The 11,383-nt window shown below is 42.4% G+C and overlaps 1 protein-coding gene across 7 annotated transcripts in view; it reads left to right on the top strand.

Moving 5' to 3' along the window:
- Nucleotides 1-2,403: 2,403 nt before the first annotated feature.
- Nucleotides 2,404-11,383, top strand: part of FGGY (FGGY carbohydrate kinase domain containing) — a 191,600-nt gene continuing 182,620 nt past the window's right edge. For 5 of the 7 annotated variants that reach the window (XR_014712657.1, XM_084636725.1, XM_084636724.1 and 2 more), the window contains exon 1: nucleotides 2,404-2,532. The gene's annotated coding sequence lies outside the window, so the exon portion shown is untranslated. Of the gene's footprint in view, nucleotides 2,533-10,904; nucleotides 11,029-11,383 lie in introns of those variants that run through there. The other 2 variants (XM_084636723.1, XM_084636722.1) reach the window with 2 other exon arrangements.

The raw sequence follows: 11,383 nt of genomic DNA, 5'->3' as shown, positions 1-11,383 counted from the left end.
ATATTTCAGTTTGAGTCAAAATGATCCAAAATGCAATAATTCATTTAGATTTTTCCAATAAAAAATTGAATTTTTTGGGCAAACTTTCCCATTGAAAATTATGATTTTGTGGAAACTGATTTTCTGACAGAAAATCATTCTAATGGAAAATTCCTGCCCAGTTCGAACATTAAATGATTAGCAAAGGTCACAAAGTGATTCAGTGGCAAGGCTGGGAATAGAACGCACAGCTCCTGACCACTATGGGCTCTAACCACATGATAACACTCATCTTTCCATGAGCAGGGTAATTCTTGCAGTATTTGTGTGTCTGCGAAAATGAGAAAATTCTAGGAATTTTGTAAGAATGCTTCCTATTACAAGACTTCTTTCCAAAGAATATTCAGATAGTAACAGGGACAAGTAAACCAGGGCTCCCAGGAGCCTCTTAGGGGTATTTCTACACCTCAGTTAGACACCTGCGGCTAGCCCATGCCAGCTGACTTGGGCTGACAGGGCTCGGGCTAAGGTGCTGTTTAATTGCAGTGTGAACATGCAGCCTGAGTTCTGGGACCCTCGCAGAGGCCTCAAACCGAGGCTCCAGCCTGAGCCCAAATATCTATACCACAATTAAACTGCCCCTTAGCCTGAATCAGCAGGCATGGGCCAGCTATGGGTTTTTAATTGCAGTGTAGACATACCCTTACTCTCCAGGCACTCCCAAGCACCAGACTTAGGCTATGTCTACATGACAAGTCGACCTACGCTGCGCAACTCCAGCTATGTGAATAACGTAACTGGAGTTGACGTACCTTAGGTTGAGTTACCGCGGGGTCTACACTATGGGCGGTCGACAGGAGAAACTCTCCCATCGACTTACCTTTCTCTTCTCGTTGGGGATAGAGTACAGGGGTCGACTGGAGAGCAATCTGCTGTTGATATGGCGAGTCTTCACAAGACTGGCTAAATTGACCGCCGGTGGATCGATCTCAGAGCGTCGATCCTGGCTGTAGTGTACACATCGCCTTAGACTCATAGACTTTAAGGCCAAAAGGAACCATCATGATCATCTAGTCTAACCTCCTGCATGTTGCAGGTCACAGAACTTCACCCACCCACTCCTGTAACAGACCCATAATCTCTGGCTGAGTAACTGAAGTCCTCAAATCTTGATCTAAAGACTTCAAATGATAGAGAATCCACTATTTACGCTACCTGCATGTATGCCATGCTGCAGAGGAAAGCGAACACCCCCCCGCACCCCCTGGCCCAGGGTCTCTGAGAATCTGACCCCAGGGGAAAATTCCCTCCTGACTCTAAATATAGTGATCAGTTAGACCCTGAGCATGTGGGCAAGACCCACCAACCAGACACGTCGGAAAGAATTCTCTGTAGTAACTCAGAGCCCTCCCCATCTAGTGTTTCATCGCTGGCTGTTGGAGATATTTGCTATTAGCAGCAGTCACAGATCACCCATTGTAGTTAGTCTCATCATATCATCTCCTCCATAAACTTTTCAAACACTCTTGAGCCCATTACTTGTGCAGAGACCTGGCACAGTCTAACCCTATCCGCAGTTTAGAATACATGTACTATGGCTACAGCTGCCCTTTGTTCCTTTTTTCAGGAAACTCTCCCCATTTGGATAGTACTATCCTATTCCCATCTCTTAGGGTCATTTAAACAACTCTTACATGTACTTGGGATTGACCTCTCATGACATTGGACTGCAACTTTTGACCCTCAGGGCAAAAGTCTCAAAGGTGGTAGCCCTAAATACGAGCACCAAACCACAGCTCACAGTCATGGTTTGTTGATTTTGGCTACTGTTATACATTTTTGGCCCAATGCTGACAATGCCCATTTCAATGCCTGTTCCCTGGTTCAGAACTAGGCTTGTATATTGTTTCCTTGTGTTGCTCTTTCTTTGGGTTGCTGTGTGGCTTCTGTGTTCACTACAGATGGGAAATACTGTCCAAGCTACGCCCATAAATCCCCCTGGATTTCTGCAGTCTCACAAGGTTACAGGATTATAGTGGCTGGCAGAATTTGGGTTGCATTATAATTTTATCAGTAGTACTTTAAAACCTATTTCTCCTCTTTGATTTTTTTTGAATAAAAGAGAAATAAGTCTCCTATGGAGGCAAAAAATTTGAATTCTTGACAAGGTATAACACACACTTCTGTTTTACAAAGCAGTGCAGCTTGACAGCTATAACCAACAGTCAGCAGATCTTTGTAAAAGAGTTCAAAATGAAGTACTATAACCAGGTCCAGAATGAAAAACATACAGCTGTACCAGTCAGTACAGATCGTGCTGAGTGCTCAAGCAGATTCAAAGAAAGCAGAGGGGAGAATTTCAACCAGTTGTGGCTTAGGTTCAATTAACCAATCAGAAAATGCATTACAAATGTGCTCCAGCCAAGAGAGGAACATGAGGCTTTCCGGCAACTGCTAGCAGTCAGGAAATTGCCCTGTGAGGAAAATTGTGGTTTCTTTAAACTGCTGTCTGCATACCCACTGCTAGCTAATATAATATTTCAGTTTGGACACGTAAGTGACCACTGTTCTCCAATCCAAACAGTAATTAGCTGTGTAGCAAAGTCATAGATCACTAATGCATACAACTCAGGGTTTTCTTTAGGCAACAATGTACGGTAGGCCTTTTACTGTTGCTCCGCTCTTAGTTCAGAGCAGTGATTCTTCAGCTCTCCCAAGCTGAGGGCCCCTTTGCTACTTTTGGAGGCTTCCCTTTAAAAATGTGGTGATAATTTTTTGTTTTCAAGAAAGTCAAAATGTTAATGTTGTGATGATTAGATAGAAAATCCAATTACTCTGCAAACTCTGATAATGTTTTCTACCTGGTCTGTGTATCTACTCTGCACTCTTTTAGCAAACCCTTCATGGTCGTATCGGGCACCACGTAGTGTCCTCGGACCCCAGTGTGACAGTCTCTGTTTTAGTGAATGATTCCATGGACTGTAAGCAGGTTTTATTTAGAAAATTGTCTGTTCCTCATGTAAGATGTTTCAGTTTTAAAAGGTATAAAGTTCAAATACTAGCAAGGGTAGCGGGAAGGTTGCTTGTCTGTGTGAATAACCACTGGAAATTGTTCAAAGTGAAAAGATTTTTGGAATCGTGTGTGTGATCTGTTTATTTCTTGCATGTATGTTACTCAGGTTAGAGAGTAAAATTAAACTGGTTTGTTCTTAGCCAGCTTCAGCATCCTGATGTCCAGGTACCTAGTGAGATGGTACAAGATGATTCAGGTTGTCAGTTCCCCAAAAATTGTTTTTCTTGACATTTTCTTAAAACACAGCCTCCTTATTGGGCGTAAGCTAATTGACAGTGGGTCTGATTCTGAGATTTATTGACTGCCCTCAACTCCCATTGATTGATTTTAGTCACAATCAAGAGTGCTTGGAACCCCTCAGGAGGTGCTTCACACCTTCCAGGATTTGGCTCAGCATGTCTTTAACCTTCATAATTATTTTTATTAACCAAATCCAATATTAGAGTCGTGCTTCATACTGAGTTACCCTCAACTTGTTCCTGGTGTGTAAATGGCGGCAGCAAGTTTTCAGCAGACATGCACAAGAGATACGCACTTTGAGGTTTTGCTTAGTGGATCATCCTGATCTTTGGGGAAGCTCCCAACGATATGCTGCTTGCATATTGGATGTAGTGGGATTTTCTCTTTCTTCTGAAAAGTGGAAACAGTCTGAGACACCTGGTTATAGGCGTAGGAGCTGAAGGCTATTTAATAAAATTAACCTGAGAAGTCAGTGGCCAGAAACAGTTTAGGAGAAAGAAAATATAAGGGAGTGGGATGAGAGAGACACCCTGCTGAAGAACTTAGAAAGGGCTAGGACACAAAATTTCTCCCAGACTCCTAAAGGAGGTTAGTTGTTCCATCATACTTCAATTTTCCATCCTCCTGCACACCCTGTCCTGTAAGACCAATCCTTCTAATTTAGGAAAATATAGTATTAAAACATAATTTTTAAAAAGGGTTTTTCTAGAACTTACTAGTTTCCTCTCCTACATGAACACACTCTGGAGTGTTGGGACATGGCCCTTCTCTTTTTCCACAGCCTGGGGGGGTACCCCTCTATAGGACAGCTGCCACTATTTGGGGATCTAAGAATTGGAGCAGAAATTTGTTGACAGGGTCAAAGGAGAGGGAACTACAGCTACACCATGACTTTGGATATGGAGCCTCAGTTGCTTTTGCAGTCCTTGTCTGTGTTCTGTCCTGTGCTACAACCAGGTGAGAGGAGAAATGCCAGAATGTTTTTGAAGAGATGATCTTTTAGAAAATTATGATCATTTTGGACAAATAACTATCCTTTCCCCAAATGAGTGACAGTTCCTCATCCATTCCTCTCCTTGTGACTTCTCTATAATCTCTTTGCTTCCTCATCCTTCTTAACAGCTCCTTCCTCGCAAACCTACTACTGTTGGACCCATGTTTTCTCTGTGTTAGAGCTGAAGTTCTGATTCTGACCTATTTCTGAGCACCACTTGGAACAAGAAGAGAATGATTATACTATGGATCCTCATTTTACAACTTGAGCCCTCTATCTATCTTAGGGTAATATACTACTGAGTATTTAAGCATTGCAATGCACAGTTGCCTAGTGGAATTCTCAACCCCAAGTTAGCACCTAGGCTCCAATGCATTGTTTGGGAGAGATAGGTGCCAAATAATTTAAAGGATTCTCAGAAGCCAGCAAGCTCAGCTGGGAGCCGCATAAGTTAGCCAGGTGTAAATGCAGAGAGAAGCAGGCCCTTCCGTGTGAAATTAATAGCAATAGTGCAGTCCCTCTTGGAGTTTCTGGCACTTCTCCTTTTTCAGAATCCAAACTCTGCTTGGGGTAAGGTTTATGTCTTTGATCTTTAGGGGTCTTTTTCTGTAGGGTTAAGCATTACGAGGGGGGAGTCAGTGTTTTCATTCTTTTGTCTCCAGCTCCCTTGACGATTGTTCTGGGCTTTGTGGTACCAGAAGTTTTCTCTCAGGTTTCATCTGCTGAAGTGGGGAGAGAGCCCAGGGTGATCACAAACAGTTCTGTCTCCCTCCCTGAGGACTTTGAAAGAGGAAGCAGACCTCTAGTGGTCTGACCCACATCTCCCGCAGCTCCTCACCGAGAAAGAGAAGGCTGCATGCAGGTCCCTGAAAATCTCTGCGGTGCACAAACTTACAAGCTTTGGGCTTTCCTGTCTGAGGTGTTCTTTGCTCTATGGGAAGCCACAGAGCACGCAACTTGTAAAGGGGCAAGTGGCTGATATCTTTTGGGTGCTGTACTTGTGTTCGCGGGATTTTTCACACAGAAAGCTAGAGGATTACTAAGGAGGGAAATCTCAGGCTTTATAGAATAGTGGGGGAAGACAAGGAAAAAACCTTATTCAGTTCAGATAAGCATTTGCGGTTCGTCCATCACTGTTAGGGATTCTAGCATACAGAGAGAGGTATGCTGACACATTACGTATGTACAGTGTGTCCTGTTATTTGATTTATGTTCTGAGTACGTGTTTCTCTTAAATTAGCCTAATGTGCAACCTTGCTTCTTCCTAAGTAGTTGTGACAGGAACTTCAGGGCCAGAGTGTTTAGAATTGCAGATTGTCTGACAACCCAAATAAATGTTTAATCTTAATATGACAAATTACTTAAGGCTGTCACTCTTTCCAATTACTATGCAAGACTGAATGAGTACTGTATAGTAAATTTTGGATTTGACTACAGAAATATACTTGCTCCTGGGCTGAAAGTGTCTTAACAGAAACGGTTTACAGCATGTCTTTAAAAATTGATTTAAGTGTTACATCTATTACTGGCCCAGGCTTTCCAGTATCTGCCATGGGTTATTATAGACAATTCATTCAGATGTTGTTTAAGTGGTGGAAGCTTGCTGGGAAATACAATGGATTTCAGCCAATATGCTAATTTTGATATTTTAGCATTTTATAGAATTGTGAACTCAGAGCAAATCATTTTATAATGATTTGCTGATGTAATTAAACTTATAGGGCAAATTCATCCCTGATGTAACTAAGTTATTTCCACCAGAGTTATGCTAAGAATGAATTTAGCCTATGATTCTTCTTCTTTTTCACTCCTATTATAACAGAGAAGGGAATAAAAACAATGAACACGTATTAAAATTCAGCAATCTGGCTATCTTGTAACTGCCTCATTGACATTGTTTTATCCCTCCTCCTGCATAGAGTAGGTTACAGTGATCGCAAAGAAAGGCCCTTCTCAGTACTGGTACTTATTAGCAGTAGGCTGCCCCACGTGGATCGATGCGTTACTTAGGGTTTCTTGTCTCCTGTTGGCTGGTCACACAAGTCTCATGGAACATTCAGATTGTAACATTTCTTCTTTGACACAATAACAGTCAAACCAGCATCTCCGATCTTGGTTCCAAGCGCACTGGTTTGATTGCCAGCCACGCTGCAACAGCTTCCCTAAGCAAAGGCTGGGTCCTGGCATGGAGTGTTCTTTGCCTTCTCTCGTCCTGCTGGCCCCTGTCCGCAGCTCCTTAGATAGCAGCTTCCTGCTGTTTTTAAGGTTAAAGAACAGGTAAAGAGATGCACTTTACACAGCAGCCAGTGGGGTAGGGCAAGGCCCAGTGTGTTATTTCTTGCATGGGAGAGGGGGATGGGGATGGAGATGGAGATGGGGAGCAGGCAGAGTGTGATGGAGAAGGGACCAGGAAACATGGAGCAAACAAGGCCAGATCAATACAATACACATTCATAGCCCAAAAATTTAAGTGTCCTCTCTCTGGTCTTCATCTTTTAGTCTCAAAGCACTGGTGCTGCCCAGGGATCAAAGGTTGCAAATCCCTGTCTTTTCCCAGAGCTATCCTTAGCCAGCTCTGTAGTTCCTACTCCACCCACAAGCTCTTCTTTCTTGCAATTTCTCACGGGCACACCACTTCTCCACTGGGAGCATATGGGACAGAGCAGTAGCTCCTTTCTTGGGCCAGCCACCAGAGCTGTGGCTGCTGTACATGATAGCTGACTGGTTAGCCAGGCAGCCACTACAAAGAGTCATCTTGCCCACCTGACTCCTCTCATTGATCTGGACACAGTGGCCAAGGAGAACAAACACAGGGGGTGGATTTTAAGCAGCAGGCCACAACTTTATTAAATGGAACACGAGGAGGGGCGTTACCTACCCTGTCACCCAGACTCTCACATATCAGGCATTCTAAGTAGTTCCAATTGTGGTGTTACAGGGCCCCTACCATACAACCTATAACTTGGGGTGGACCCTCCTTAGGTACCCCCAAGGCTCAGCTCACTTTTTTGAGTGCTACCCCACCCCTACCACAGAAGGTACAAAAGTGGGGGACCTTGGCCTGCAAAAGCCACAATGTCTCCCCCATCGCAGATCAACAAAATTCCTGGTCTTTTAGTTCTGGGAACTAAACTGTGCTGGAAACCGGCACAAGTTGTGCTGAACTAATATCCTTACCAAGTACTCCCATTAATTACTAAATCCCATTCCTAGTTAACTCAACTTTGCCTCCAGAATGCTGTGAGGAAGGTGAACAAACCTACCAGGCCTATGCCAATTTGCCCCCTACAGGATGAAAAGATTCCTTCCTGACTCCAAAACAGGCAATCGGTTAGACCTTCAGCATCTGCAAACACAGTCCCGAAGCTACCAGTACGGGAAAGGGGGCTGCTTAAATGGAACAAAAGAAGACTCCACTTGACCCAGGCTAGGGTTTAAATTAATGAAAGGGGAGAGTGAGGGACCATTCAGTTCCCTTCATCATCAGAATGGTCAATGAGTGGCTGGAGACTCGAGTGGGGGAGTGTGTGTTCTCCTACCCTTACCAGTGGCCCCATCACCAACGGCCCCATCAAGTTTTCCACCTGTTGAGGTTGGTGGGTGGCACTGTTGCTGTTCTCCTGCCTGCCAGCTGTCTAATAGTCATTATTTATTGTTCCCTTGTTTATAAAAAGTCTTCAGTCAGGCAGCAGAAATACTGCCACCTGCCCAGTCACAGCTCATGACCAACGAATTGCAGATCTTTGAGGTGAACTGTTTTGAGACACCTTATAGGCTGAGATTTGTTCATCTGAACTGATCATTGAATTGTTGCAAGTAGCAAATCGATTAGTAGAGATCAGAGTGTGCTCCTGATTGAGCCCTGCACAGAAAAGAAGGGCAAAATTTGCACCTGTCATCATTATTATTATTTGTACTGTGGAAATGCCTAGCGCCTTAGTGATGGGCCAGGACTCTCTTGTTCTAATAATTTGATCAAGGGCCTTTTCTTTGCATACAAACTCAAGAGGAGAGCTCTAAGGAGGAGAGCATCAGCGTTCTGTTTCACTACAGATTGGTTTAATTATTTAGATATTAGCAGCTTTATTGTTCATTTGGCAGAGTCTGATTTTTGTTGACATCTGTCATGCCGACATCTCTCAGCTTCTTGAGTGAGATTTCTCTGTAGCCAATGGAGTTTGAAAAAAGTCAATTACAGGATCCCTCTTGTTCTGATAATTTTCTTAATTGTGGTGTTTTTTTTTTAATGTCAGCTTTGATCAGTGTTGGGAATTCTTGTGCATTTTCATTATTTGCAACTATGTTGCTTTTCTGTTGTTTCAGTGACTTACCTGGATGTTGTCTATTTCAGAATGGTTCTGTGGGCCAAATTTTGCATTTACTTACTCTGGTATAAATCAGTAGTGCCCCAGACTTACACCAGCGTAGGTGAGACCAGAGGTTTGGTCTATAAGTACTTAAAAAATTAAAAAATATAGACATGAAAGAATAAAAAGAATGTGTTGCAGTTCTATCCTCAACGACATCTTGGGGAGTTAGAGAAGGAAAACATGGTGGGCAGGCCCTGGGAGATCAGCAGTTAGGAGGAGTTTGGAGGGTTATTTGTGTGGAGGAAAGGATGGGATAAGAAGTTGAGGCTGATCATACTAGGTTTCAGACCTGCAGTGTAGTTTATTGAAGGAAAATATTTTAATGCCTGATGGTCAGATTAGAAATGTTGACGCAGCACAGTCTAGTGGATAGACTATGAGACTGAGAGTTCGGAGGCCTGGGTCCTATACCCAGTTAAGACCCAGGCAGACTGCGAAGAGCTGCAAAAAGGATCTCTCAAAACTGGGCAACAAAATGGCAGATGAAATTTAATGTTGATAAATACAAAGTAATGCACATTGGAAAGCATAATCCCAACTATACATATAAAACAATGGGGTCTAAATTAGCTGTTACCACTCAAGAAAAAGATCTTGGAGTCATTGTGGATAGTTTTCTGAAAACATCCAGTCAATGTACAGTGGCAGTCAAAAAAGCGAACAGAATGCTGGAAATAATTAATAAAGGAATAGATAATAGGACATAAAATATCATGTTGCATCTATATAAATCCACGGTACGCCCACATCTTGAATACTGTGTGTAGATGTGGTCGCACCATCTCAAAAAAGATGTATTGGAATTGGAAAAGGTTCAGAAAAGGGCAACAAAAATGATCAGGGGTATGGAACTGCTTCCATATGAGGAGAGATTAGTAAGACTGGGACTTTTCAGCTTAGAAAAGAGACAACTAAGGGGAGATATGATTGAGGTCTATAAAATCATGACCAGTGTAGAGGAAGTAGATAAGGAAGTATTGTTTACTATTTCTCATAACACAAGAACTAGGGGGGTCACCAAATGAAATTAATGGGCAGCAGGTTTAAAACAAATAAAAGGAAGTATTTCTTTACACAGCGCACAGTCAACCTGTGGAACTCCTTGCCAGAGAATGTTGTGAAGGCCAAGACCATAACAGGGTTCAAAAAAGAACTAGATAAATTCATGGAGGATGTGTCCATCAATGGTTATTAGCCAGGATGGGCAGGAATGGTGTCCTAGCCTCTGTTTACCAGGAGCTGGGAATGACCAACAGGGGATGGATCACTTGATTACCTGTTCTGTTCATTCCCTCTGGGGCATCTGGAACTGGCCACTGTCAGAAGACAGGATACTGGGATAGATGGACTTTTGGTCTGACCCAGTAGGGCCATTCTTATGTTATGTTATACGCAACTGTGCCACAGGTCTTGAGCAAATCACGCTCCCTCTTTGTGCCTCAGTTTCCCTGTCCTTGTAAAGTTCATGGCATGCCAATGGAGCTTTTCACATGGATAAGTATTTATTAATGAAAGAAAAAAGTTGGGTCAAGGAGGAAGATTTGATTTTAAAAAATTAACAATACAGTGATAAAGAGCAACCTTAGAGTAAGTATGTTATCTGTTCCAGTTGTTTTTATTGTTAGCATGCATACAAACTCCAGAACCACAGAGCTATTGTGCATGTAATCTTTCTTTTGGCACTGCCTAAGTGGGAAGTAAGCCATTGTTGATAGGGTGATAGTGCTGTCCCATGGGCATTCAGAGCATTGGAGGGTCACATGGTGAGAAAACAACACTAGTGTCCTGTGGTTTACCCTTTCCCTACCCCATAGGTGACTTTTATGCTGTCCTGGCAAGAGGACTGGAGTACTTTGCCTTTAAGAAGAGATCTTGATTACACTGCCGCCATAAATTGTTTTGTTGTTTGCTTTTTGTATCATTAAAAGGCCAAGATAGTGTTGAACTTTCTACTAGGCACAGTGTTGTCAAAGATACCCCTTCCATTTTATCTCCCTTTCATAAAGACTGTGACATTGGCATGCAACTTTTGTTTAACGTACTGTTTAGAAATGTTCATATTAAGATTATGAAGCCTAATTTGCTAATCTTTCCCCCTATAATCCCTAGAAAAAGAACAGCTGCACTACCAAAACCATGCTATTTACACATGATCTGTTGGCCCGGGCAGCCTGCAAAGTTCCAAAGATCAAAGTTTAAAAAAAAAAGTGTCAATCCTTTATAATTCCCTGAGTTTAAGTGTACGATACCACAAAATCTGTACTTACAGCTGATAAATATTTCTGCTGAGCACCAGTCTGCTGCGTGTGTGGGTGTAGTGTCTCCTGGTACTATAGCTTTAACTCAAGGCAGTTTGATAACCATAAAGTAAGGTAAGACAAACAGAGCTCAATACTTAATTGTAATGAAATATTTGTCTGGTTTCTCAGTCATTCCTTTTAAATTTAAACAAACCATGTTCAGGATTTTCTTTTTCTTGAATGAAATGTTTTTGCAGAGGGCAGTTAGTTTGTTTTTTTTTTACTGCCTATGTGGGAAAACGAGCACATTTGTTTAAGGATAAACTGGGAAGTCTGTGGTTTTCAGCATGCACATTTTGTGTAATATTTATACAGACTATTATTTAATAGCACTTATAAATATTTATCATATGCTGCAGCCCTTTGATCATAAGTACTTGTTTCAAAAGCTGTCCTGTCCCTCCTGCAACTCATGAAGGAGGAGGTG

Source organism: Lepidochelys olivacea, assembly GCF_965140295.1.
Source record: "Lepidochelys olivacea isolate rLepOli2 genome assembly, chromosome: 8".
NCBI classification, from domain to species: Eukaryota; Metazoa; Chordata; order Testudines; family Cheloniidae; genus Lepidochelys; species Lepidochelys olivacea.
Note: the sequence above shows the minus strand (reverse complement) of the source record. Positions and strands in the feature narration are given on the sequence as shown.